This window comes from Acomys minous (assembly GCF_964271855.1).
Source record: "Acomys minous genome assembly, chromosome: 12".
NCBI lineage: Eukaryota > Metazoa > Chordata > Mammalia > Rodentia > Muridae > Acomys > Acomys minous.
The window spans coordinates 102,459,027-102,471,201 of record NC_140493.1 but is presented as its reverse complement, the minus strand read 5'-3'; the positions used below and the strand labels follow the sequence as shown (position 1 = coordinate 102,471,201).

Below are 12,175 nucleotides of genomic sequence, written 5' to 3'. Positions count from 1 at the left end.
GCAGACACACACACATTTACACGACATACAGAAGCAGACACACACATTCACACACAGAGAAATCCCATCAAAACAGAAAACCGGAAGCCATAACATGTATACAAAGATTCCATAAGGGGAAAAAAAAGTCCTGAAAAAGCATTATGAGCTGAATAACATCCAAAATGTCATTGGGTTCATTTTGTGTTGGCCATTTATTGCTGGGCTTGGCCTTAAGAATGGTTTGTATGGGTCTGGAGAGATGGCTCGGCAGTTAAGAGCACTGACTAAACTCCAGAGGTCCTGAGTTCAATTCCCAGCAACCACATGGTGGCTCACAGCCACCTGTAATGAGATCTGATGTGTGTGCACTATATACATAATAATTAAATCTTAAAATAAAAAATAAAAAAATAAAAAAGAGTGGTTTGTATACCTAGTGAGACTTCAACAGAGAAAAACTAAGTTTTCACTTGCAAACGATTGCCAGTTGGAGATAGCCTCTGGCTTAGGGATAAAGGTGCACGCGTCCACTTCTTTGACCTCCGGGACCCCATCTGGTACAGGCCTGGGCAAGCCCTGTGCATTCCGCCACAGTCTCTGTGAGTTTATATGCGTGTCAGTCCTGTTGTATTTAGGAAACCTTCTTTCTCTTGGCGTCTTCCATCACCTCTGGCTCTTACCATCTCTCTGCCTCATCTTCCACAGAGTTCCTTGAGCCCTGAGGGGAGGGATTTGTTGGAGACATCACATTTAGGACTGAGTCGTCCAAGGTCTCTTACTGTCTGCACATTGTTCAACTGGGGATCTCTGTGTTTGTTCCCATCCACTGCAGGAGGAAGCGTCTCTAGACATTGACATATGAATACAGTAGACTATCATCAAAAGTCACTTTATTACCCCATGTTTCTTTAGCAGAACAGTAGTGTTTAGTTTCCCCCCTCAGTCCCTGGCCTATTTAGTCTCAGGTTCCTGGCCACCCAAAGCAGTGTTGAAGATGTTTTCCATCTCATGGAGTGGGCCTTAAATCCAAGCAGATGTCTGTTGATTGGTCCCTTTTTAAAAATATATATATTTCAAGCCGGACATAGTGGCTGACACCTGTAATCCCAGCACTCAGGGGGGGCAGAAGCAGGCAGATCTCTGTGAGTTCAAGGCCAGCCTGTTCTATAAAGCAAGTGCAGGACAGCCAGGGCTACACAGAGAACCCCATCTAAAAAAAAAAAAAAGAAGTCAAAGTACTCAGATGTTTGAGCTTAGTAACTGTGATCAAAGGAAGATGAAAAAGATTCTTACTCATTCCTTTGAACATCCTCAAGTCCCTTTGAAAAGCCAGCTGCCTGCTCCAAGCAACGGGCTTCTGGGCGATGCACACTGATGACTGTAGAGTCGCTCCTGAGGTGCGTGTGTTTTCAGAACTAAGGGACTGAGCCCATCAGGCACTTCCCAGCTTCTGCTGTGGCCGGTCCTTTCATGCGGGCAGGAAGGAAATTGCTGACAACTTTCTCATCTTCATGGAAGGCGAACTTTATTTCCAGCTACCAGGTCAAAAGGTGGCGGAAAGAAAACAGAATCACTGGGAGATAACGGCTAAAAATAACCACCCTGTGGGGCGAATCAGCCCAGTCGGGGATCCTGAAGGCAGCAACAAGGCAAGGATGTGCGTAGAAGCTGTTTCTGCGTCATCCTTAACAGGTGGTCAAGACCAAAGGCAAGAAGCCCAGGCAGAGAGGAAGGATCTATCTGCAAACAGGTGTGTTGGGGGGGAAGACGTGGGGTGAGAGAGGAAAAAGCCACTGGGACAAGGCCGGGCGACGAGCCCAGACACTTTCCCAGCAGGTCCCTTCTATTAGATCCCACGGCCTGGGCCATCATAAGGACCTAAATTTGATTTGGGGTTTTGAGGTTTAGGGGTGATTGGCATTGAGTTTAAAATAGGAAATAGGATGTGTTGATGCCGCCAGGATTTCTTTCTCCTTGCTTTCCTTTGTCTCATTAGTGGAAACAAATCTGTGATTCACAGACCAGTGCCCTAAAAATACAGGAGTCTTCATTTGGTGGTTTCCTATTTTATAGAAAGCAAAGCTGGGGGCAAAACAAAAGATTTAAAAATGACACAAAGCGCATCCTCTATGGATTTTGATAACGAGTATAACAGTGACTCCTTTTTATTCAAATAGAACTTGAACTGTGTTCTTGGCAACAATTCTAAATTCGGGCACACAGCCGTCCTAGGTAGGACACAGACCAGGCAGGTCAATTAGTTTTTTTTTTTTTTTTTTTTTTTTTTTTTTGGTTTTTTGAGACAAGGTTTCCCTGTGTAGCCTTGGCTGTCCTAGACTCGCTTTGCAGGCAGGTCAATTAGTATTAGTCGTACTTTACAAGTTAGGAACCCAAGGTCAGGAACGTTAAACACATGGCTTGCATGTGTTCTTATACACTGAAAGTCCCTCTCTCCGTCCATCGTCCATCGCTCTCACTCACTCTCTGCCCCACCCCCACCCCCACCCCGGTTATTTCTCTCGCTGTATTATGAGCACCAAGTGGGAAAGCTTGTATTTCTTGTTGCTGAGATAAAATGCTGGACAAAAACAACTTGAAGAAGGGCGGGGGGGCGGGGGGGTTGCGGGGAGGTTGGGGAGGGGGAGGAGGAGGGGGGTGGAGCTATAGAGGTGGCTCAGTGGTTAAGGGCGTTTGTTGTCCTCGTAGAGGATCCAAGTTCTGTTTCCAGCAGCACACAGCAGCTCGCAAGCATTGTAATTCTAGTTCCATGGAATTCACTGCCTTTTTTTCTGGCCTCTGTAGGCACTAGGCGTACATACATGTAGGTCTGCAGGCGCTAGGCATGCACATGGTTCACACACATACATGCAGGGAAAACCACACGTGCGCATAAACTAAATCTACAAATTTTTTTTTTTTTTAAGGAGGGAGGGTTTGCTCTAGCTCACTGTTTGCTAGGCTAGACTGCTCAATGAAGACAGAATTAATTTAAAACCTGAGGTGTAAGTGATGATCTCCCAAATGAGGTCAGGGCTATGACGTCACCGGAAGTCAACAGACAGGGGCTCTGTGATGCACACTTCGAATATCATGGAGCTTTGAAAGGGACAGGCACAAAGTCTAGAGAGGCCAAAAGCAAATGTAAGCGCAAACAAACAAACAAACAAACAAAAAACTGGCTTGAAAAGGGGATCCAGAACCCAGGCAAGAGGAATGGGCACCGTATCAAGTCTGAGCAAGCCCAAGGCCGGAGCTCCAGATCAGCAGCATTTTCTGGGAAGACCGGATGTGATCCTGACTCTTATCTGGCTTGGGGATTTTAGGTAAAGCTAAAGGGACAGTCTTGCTGAGAGACAAGGATAGGGGTGGGTGGGTGACTGAGAAACTTTCTTTTTTTATTGTTATTATTTTAATAACTCATTGAAGGAACTTTAAAAATAAACTTGATTGTCCATTTTTATATCCCTAGAAGGATGCGCCCGGCTTAAAAGGCACCGTAAGTGTTTCATAAACCTGTGAGGCAATGACGGTCCCCCTTTCGTAAGCACATGGTAACTCACACGTAGCCTCGTAGTCGTCTTGTGTTCCTTGCTCAAGCAAGAATATCGAGCAAGAACATTCTATATCCTGAGCCTGAGAGACTGCAAATCTCTTACCGCTCTGATGGGGACACAGCCAAGTCTCTCTAACTCACAGGCATCTATGCAAGTTTCCCCGAGATGCTAAGATGCCAAGCAGCACTCAGGAAGCTAACACAATCTAAACCACGCTTATCAGCATTTACTCCCCCGGCATCCTCCAAATGGGTATCTCCTTTCCCACATAAGCACACAGACCACATACCGTTAGCAGTTTCTCCAAAACCACCTAAGTTATCTCTATGATGAGTGGCAAGATTGAAAGCCAACTATCCAGAAGGTCCCATCAGGACCTCCGCAGATAGCTGACGCTCCCAAGGGAAGTAGACCAGACAAACCGGATAAACTCTGCCCTTTGAGATACCTAGAGTTTGTCTTCAGCCCATCCCCAGCATCTTTTCTCTCACATCCCCTGAACTGGATCCTTTACTCTGTTACAAAAGGAAATCAGTCACCAATCTCACGGCAACAAAAAAAAAAAAAACAATAGTTCTTCTTTCTTATGACACACATTGTATCTATAATAGGAAAAAATCTTAATGCCCTGAATGAAATGTCACCTTACAGGGGTCATTCTAGAAGGAAACCACCTTTAATAATCTTATGTTGTCTTGGGTAAATTCTCCCTTTCTGCTAGACAAGAAAGCAAGTATATGAAATTTTAAAGTCCATCAGAGAGAGTATTTTTTTTAAAGCTTCGTCATTTCTGCTGGTTAATTCTTTATTTGCCAAGAATATTGTAAAAAAAAAAATCACCTCCAACCCTCAGTTGATTTGCTCTTTTAATAGTTTTTGGAGTGAAATTTACCTTTCCTTTTAAAAATTATTTGTATTGGTTTTTAATTATGAGTGTGTGTCTGTGTGTATCTGTGTGTGTGTGTGTGTGTGTGTGTGTGTGTGTGTGTGTGTGTATGTGTGTGATGTATATGCAGCTGCCTACATAGGCCAGGGACAAAAAGACCCCCACTGGTGCTGGAGTTGGCAGCACTTGAGAAGTACTCATTGTGGACACTGGCAAGGGAACTTGGATTTTTACCTGCTGACGATTTTCTCCAAACACCTAAGACTGAATGACCCTTCTAATGACAGATGAGATAGTTACATGTATTGAAGCCAATATCAGCCAAATTTCATTCACAGAACAAGAAGGCAAGCTGGCCATTAAAAGCACTAAGTCTTAAAAGGGGTGTCTTCATCAAACCCCTCCCCTCAAAGCTCAGATAGCTATGCAGAAGAGGAGGCAGAAAGATCGTAAGAGACAGAGGTGGTGCATGACTGCAAGGAAACAGTGTTTTCCTGATACAGCAGGACTGATGTCCATAAAAACTCACTAAGACGGGCAGCATGCACAGGTTCAGTCTAGAAGGATCCCCGGGGCTGAGAGAGGAAAGTGTGCAAGGCTCCCACCCCTAACCAAGAAGTTATCTGCAATTGCCACCTGCTAGCCAAGGAAAAATTAGTTTTCTGCAACAAAGTCTCAGTAGATCTATTAAACATACTTAAGGGTAGGCCCCATGCCAGACAGTAGAAAGCCAATTCAAAGTGAGCTCAATGGTATTTTTGTAAACTTCGTGTTTTCATTTTTTTGTAGACTCTTTGTTTTGTTTTGCTTTGTTTAAGCTTTTTTTTTTTTTTTTTTTTTTGCCTTGTTGGCCTTTTGCTTGTTTATTTTTATTTCTGTGTTTGTGTTTGTGTGTAAGGGGTTGTTTCCTATTTGATTTTGGTTTTGCTCACTTTGATTTTTGTTTATTTGCTTTTAAAGAGAGAGAAGAAGAACATAAAGTTGGGGGGTTAGGGAGATGGGGGGATCTGGGAGGAATTGAGAGAGGGGGAAAACGTGATCAAAATATATCGTATGAACTTTTTAATAAAAAAAAAAGTAGAAATAACAACATTTGGGCTGTGAGGGATAGATTGTAACGTTTTACTAATTTACAAGAAACTGACACATAATGGGAGTGTGTATGTTCCAGAATATCCTCATAAAGCCTAAAATACACGTTGAAATTTATTTTTACCTCAATTTTACCAAAAGGTGAGGAAAATCATTACGATGTCAGTACACTCTGTCTGCGGAAGAAGTATAAATAAATGCTCAGCAGCACACACGCCCCTCAGGGCAGTAGATGAGCCATTTGCTCTACACAGCAAGCATAGTGTTGGTCTCTCACGTTTACTTGTGCAAGCCTGGGTTGTATGACGCATCCGATAGTCTTTATCCTGCTGACGAGACAAGCCACCTCGAAGGTGCTTAAACATACCCTTTCTGTTCTCTTACAGCAAACAGCTAAAACCTGCAGTACTATCTATCACCAGACGAGCAGGAAGGCCTGGCTTACGGAGAAGTGACCACATATCCACCAGACAGGATGTGGTCCAGCAATCTAAACTAGGAAGTGGTCCCAGAGATATGGATGCGGAAAGAGTTTCGAGAGGTACCAGATGCTCTCTCCACCTACAGTTTCTAACTTAACATGTGTGAATTATGAGACCATGAACAGAAAACTCAAATGCCCAATGAGCGTGGCCCATCCACAAGGATTAAGCAGATGTTCGAGGACGCTGGGAGTGCGAGCAGTCATTGGGAGTCCTTGAGACCTTTGGGCGTCCTTATGATGAGAACCACAGATATCCTGCCTGCATAAATGTTTCCAGCGCCTCTGAATAGATGCTGGCCAGTCACCACTGCAATGTTTAGTTGTGAGCAAGGTGGCCTCTCACAATGAGCAACTCACTAGACACACCCAGTGGGTGTGGGGCCTGTGTAGAGAGCATACCACAGGTGCCTCTCTTCATGAGAGAGCTCTCCTTAGCACCTAACTGTGCCTTTTAAACGCTTCTGTTGTTTGTTTGCTTGCTTGCTTGTGGCAGAGCCTCACTCTGCAGCCCAGGCTGCCCTGGACCTCATGATCCTCCTGCGTCTGCCTTCTGTGCTCTAAGATTGTCAGCATGCACCGTCCTGCTCAGGACCACGATGCATTGTTTCATTTTGGTGTCGGGGGGGATAAGTAAGTGATTACGCACTGAGTTGCACCTCCAGATCTTAACTATTACCTTTAACCCATAGGACAAAATGGGGTAAAAAAAAAAAAAAGTATTCATCTCAACCAATTATTGCCCAGCTCTTGCAAGAGGCATTCACTTCCATTGGTCGAGATGGTTTGTTGCTGTTTTCACAAACCAATTTCCTGATCAAAGACCTTCCCAAGCCTCCTCCCTGCTCTCTTGCCTGTGGTGGTCCTCTGCACCGGCATCACTTTCAGGGAACTGACAGATCGTCTCGCTGTAATGCTTAAGGAGAGCACTGCCTCTCTCATAAAGTAAGGTCAGACACAAACAGGACAACACACAAGCCTATGCCGGTACACCCCAGTTAACTAGGCTTCGAGACATGATCAAGTGAGTGACAGGGTTAGTAATTCACAGTGCTTCGTCTAGCAAGCCAGGAGTGCAAACCTCACTAACACTACGCAGTAAGTCTAGAATGCACTTGTGACGATCCATAGTTATAAAATTAATCCTCTCCTTGAACTTTTCATCCAAAAACATCCCAAAGTACTGTGTGGTTTTAAGATATTAAAACAAAACAAAAACAAAACGACCTTTTTCCCCCCTGTGCTACTAGCACAAATGGTTCAGGGAGACTGGAAATTTACAGATATGTGAAGCACTCTTCAAATTCCCCTTTGCACTGGATTGGAGCCAGGGTACCACATCTTAAACTTCCAGTCAGGCATGAAAGACAGTTGGGGATTTTCTAGCCCAAGATGGACAGGGGTTAGGCAGTGAGTGAGCGTGTGTTTTGCTATGAGGTTAGACATTTTTATCTTATCGTTATTTAAACATGTCATAATCACTAATTATGTCTTTTACTTTAACTGAATCTCATAAGCGATAAGAGATTTGGCTGTGTATCTTTTTTTTTTTTTAAATAAGGATTTACATTATAAATATAAAACAGGGGCTGGAGAGAGAGCTCCGTGACTAAGGGCACTCACTGCTCCTCGTAGGACATGGGTTTCCTTTCTAACACCCACAGTTCGTCAGCCAGCTAACTGTAACTTCAGCTCTGGGGGATGTGACATCACTCTCCGGCTTCCTGGGGCACTCACATTCGTGTGCAAAAACTCACACGTAGGCTCACACATAATTAAAACTGAGAGTAATATCTTAAAATAAATAAACATAAGACAGTAATCACAGCCTGCAAGAAGCTGAGGCAGGAAAATCACTGTGAGGTCGAGGCTAGTCAAGACTGCCCGGCGAGGCCTTGAGCAAGGAAACAGGGAAGATGGGTGCTGTTCAAATGCAGAGACGTGTCTCGGGGGACCCTCCAGTCTGATCACCCACCATGCACAATCTCATCTGTATGAAAACATTTGATCCCCCGAAAAGAGCCTTGGGAACATACGATACGATTGGAAATGCTTCTTCAAAGGTCTAACAAGGACTTTGACCTAAGCATATTGTACAGCATTCAGTGCACGGCTGGCAGGCTCTGAAGAGTTTGTGGAAATGTATTACTCATTGTTATATCAGGAATAATTAATGCAACAGCTGTTCAGGAGGCAAACACTGATCTTTGATATAGGCTTACCAGGAAGAACCTCCAAGTTTCTCAGACTCTTTCCGCTCCCCCTGCCCTGGTACTCCGAAGCCACAGTGGATGACTAAGGTGGGTCACATGTCCAGCGTATTGTGTGTGCAAACCAGCACGTGTAGACATCGCACTCTCTAAGGAACCTGTGTCAAAATGATCCCAAGGAAAGAGCAGAGGCCGGTGGCAGAGTTAACTTCCAATCAGGATATCCCACCTGGAAGGAAGCCAGCTTCCGCCCCTTTGAATAAGGCAAGAGAGACACGACCTTTCCTTTAACTGGATGAACAATACCCCGGGCATAACCACTTCTGTGGGCTCCTGTGTTGAGTCTGGCTTTAAGTCATTCGGTAATGACAAGCAGTAAAGCCTTACTTTGTAGGAGTCAAGCAAGAACAAGTGCTGCTTACTGGCTTGCTCAACCAGCATTCTCATACCACCCAGGCTCACCTACCTAGGGGTAGTGCCGCCCACAGTGGGCTGGACTCTCCCACAAGAGAGTTCCACACAAGTAGGCTCTGACCCAGTCAGTTCTTCAGTTGAAGCTCCCTATCCCAGGTGATACTCTAAGCTGTGTCAAGTTAAAATCTGAAACTAAAGAGAAACCTGGAAATTCAGAATAGCTCCATCAGACTGCCTCATCATTTTTTGTTTTTAAATCCCATGTTTAGATGTTCCCTTTAATCCTAACGATTATATTATTCAGGAGGAGTGAGTGAGGATTGTACATTGCTGATGAGGGAAAAAAAAAAAAACGTGCTGACGACCTTTTGGCATCGGGACATATTAAACGTAAATAAATAAAGTTTTCAGGATGTTGCTAGCCCCCTCGGGTTGACATCTCAGCTAGGACCGCCCCCATAGACAAAGCCTCCTCCGTCCTAGATGCTCCCCTACTGATCTCCTTTCTCTCTCAGCTTTCCTCCCTTCCCACTCCTGATCCGCACCCCAGTTCCTTTCCTCAATCTACTTCAGATGTCTATTTTATTTCCCCTTTCTGTGTGAGATTCAAGCATCCTCCCTTGGGTCCTCTTTGTTACTTGCCATCTTTGGGTCTGTGGATTGTAGCCTGGTTACACTATACTTTATGAGTAATATCAACTTACAAATGAGGATATACCATGAGTGCCGCCTGGGTCTGGGTTACGTCACTCAAAAGGCCACCTCCTGTAGCCAATCAGGACTTCCAGTGGAGGGACGGGGGACACCAACCCCCAAACAAAACCTTTGACCCAAAATGTGTCCTGACTACAAGAAGCATAGAGATAAAGACCGATGACTGGCCCAACTTGAGCTCCACCGCATGGGAGAGAGCCACGCCCTGTCACTATTAATGATACTCCGCTATGCTTGGAGACAGGAGCCTAGCATAGCATCTGAGTGGCTTCATCCAGCAGCTGATGGAAACAGATGCAGAGACCTACAGCCAAACAATAGGTGGAGCTTGGGAAGTCTTGTGGGAAGAGTTGGGGGAAGGGTAGAGGGAGCCAGAGGGGTCAAGGACACCACAAGAAGACCTGCAGAGTAAATTAAGCTGGGACCAAGGGCCTCACAGAGACTGAACCACCAAGAGCATGCATGGGCTGGACCTAGGTTTCCTACACATATGTAGCAGGTGTGCAGCTCGTTCTTCTTGTGGCTCCTCTAACAATTAGAGCAGCGGGGTAGGGCTACCTCTGACACTGGTGCCTGCTTTGGGATCCCTCTCACAAAACTGGCCTGCCTTGTCTGGCCTCCGTGGGAGAGGATGCGCTTAGTCCTGCTGTGACTTGATGTACCAGGGTGGGTGGGTTTCCATGGGAGCCTCCTCTTCTCTGAAGATAAAAGGGATAGGGGAGCAGGGGTGGGGGTGGGGGAGGAGTGTGAGGGTGGGACTCGGAGGGAGGAGGGAATGAGCTCAGAAGGCAGAGATCAGGCTGTAAATTAAAAACAACAACAACAACAACAACAACCAGAATATTCAGCTTCCACATGGAACCCCAACTTAAAGTGTATCCTAAACAAACATCTACAGTGCCATAAAGTGCCAAAACAAAACAAAACAAAACAAAAACAGTCTCAAGCACAGACAAACTGCCCAAGATTCACCGTGAGGTTCTCTTGGGTCTTTTCTCTCCTGTCTTCCTCCTTCAGGCGCAGGCCAGAGCCTGAGCATGCTCGCTCTGGCACTTTGGCTATCTCACTTCCCAGCCATGGAGATGCTTGTCCCAGTGGGGCTCTCACGCCTGACCCAAGCAGCGCTGCTCCCTCTTTCTCTTCTCCGCCATCTTCCTCTGCGCAGCTGCTGAGACATACAGCTGGCCGGCCCTGGCCTTCCACTTTGCAGCTCAAATGGAATTGTCCTAGAGCTTCAAGTCTTCCTGTTATTCGTTTATTTTAATTGAAATATAGTTAGACCTTTCCTCTTCCCTTTCACCCTACATCCCCTCCCACATTCCTTCCTTCCAATGTTGCCCGTGTCACTCCCTCTGTCAAATTGGTAGCCTCGTTTCCTTTGATGAACGAGGATGACATATATCCTTATATGAAGCAAAAATTTATAAAGTGCCTTATATGCAACAGCAATCAATAATTTTTAAAAGAAAAATGATAGTATGCCAACTAAGAGGGTCAAAAACATAACTATTTGTAAGTTTTATTGAATTACATTGAATTGTGTAGATGATAATAGCACAGACAGACAGACATACTCACATAGACACATATATTGAATATCTATACCACAGAATGTTTGCAGTTAACCCTGAATGCTGGGGTTGTAGGTGAATTTAATTTTTCTCCTCTTTGCTTCTCTGTATTTATTATATAAAAAAACATCTTATCCCGTATACTTTTTAGAGTTGATTCCAGAGACAGAAAGGCTGGTTTGGGATTTGGGTTGATTTGCCTGCCATCACTAATCAATGCTTTTTCCTTTGTTGCCTCCTGTTGTTTTCATCTGTTTGATGTTCACAGATCAGGCTATTGTGGATATGTTTAAGTTCTGGACCAAAGGGATTTCTCCCCAAAAGATGCCCAGATTGTCCTGACCTGTATTTCCTCTCTGGCAGCCTGAGGAAGCACTTCTCGCCTGCAGTGAATACAGAAAACCATCAGAGGACAGAAAGTCTAAGTAACACAGTGGAGTCTGCATTGAGAAGACCCTAGCAAACATGGCTGAAGTTCCAGGCTGCTGGACAGTCACCACAAAGCCCGCTGGTTGCATAATTATACTTCCTCACACTGTTTGTTAAGTCCATACCCATCCACTGTCATGACATCATGGGCATAATCCAGACACACACACACACACACACACACACACACACACACACACACACTTAAATCACCTTGCTATTATTTTCCTAGCAAACATATACCGTCCCCCAACAATGAGCTCATGGCATCTGGTAACCTTCACACTATATTTGTGAACACCAATGCCAGTACTCAAAACAACAGTTCCCACAAAGGTGTGACAGCTCTGTTCTAACCCTTTGTTTTCTTATGTTATACCATTCTTTCCTTTAAATTCATCCCCAAGGGAGGGGGTAAATCTATGTTCTGAGTCACCTGTGGCTTTGAGTCTTAAAGGAAATCATTTCTCAAAGAAGGAAGGAAAGAGATGCAGCGAGTAGAGAAATGGTGGGAAAGAGCAAGAGGGAATGTGGGGAGCCAAAGACGAAAAAGGAGAAAGGAAGACAGGAAGGCGCATTGGTGCCTACTTCCTGGTTTTCTGCCTGTTGATGCTTTACCTAATGGGGGGGGGGTGGAGGAGGGGAGGGAGGGTTGGGGGGAGGGAGGGGATGGGGGGGTCGGGGGGGGGAGGACTTTACCATTTGAGACAGGCTACAATGTAGTTCTGATAATTTAGGGGAGAATTGTACAGGTAAATTTCCGACCAAATAAATACCTTTCTGGATCTATGCACTTTCCATGAACATGGCCCTAGGAGGAAATTTCATTGATGGATCTCACG

General features: G+C 45.0%; 1 long non-coding RNA gene across 2 annotated transcripts; it reads left to right on the top strand.

Annotated features, from left to right (window-relative positions):
• Nucleotides 1–1,311: 1,311 nt before the first annotated feature.
• Nucleotides 1,312–11,951, top strand: LOC311578358. 2 transcript variants are annotated; one of them, XR_014772862.1, is made up of 3 exons: nt 1,312–1,732; nt 5,901–8,295; nt 11,268–11,951. It is a non-coding gene; the product is annotated as an uncharacterized lncRNA (long non-coding RNA). The 2 variants fall into 2 exon arrangements; XR_014772863.1 differs by having other exon boundaries at nt 1,324–1,732; nt 5,901–6,055.
• Nucleotides 11,952–12,175: the final 224 nt, after the last annotated feature.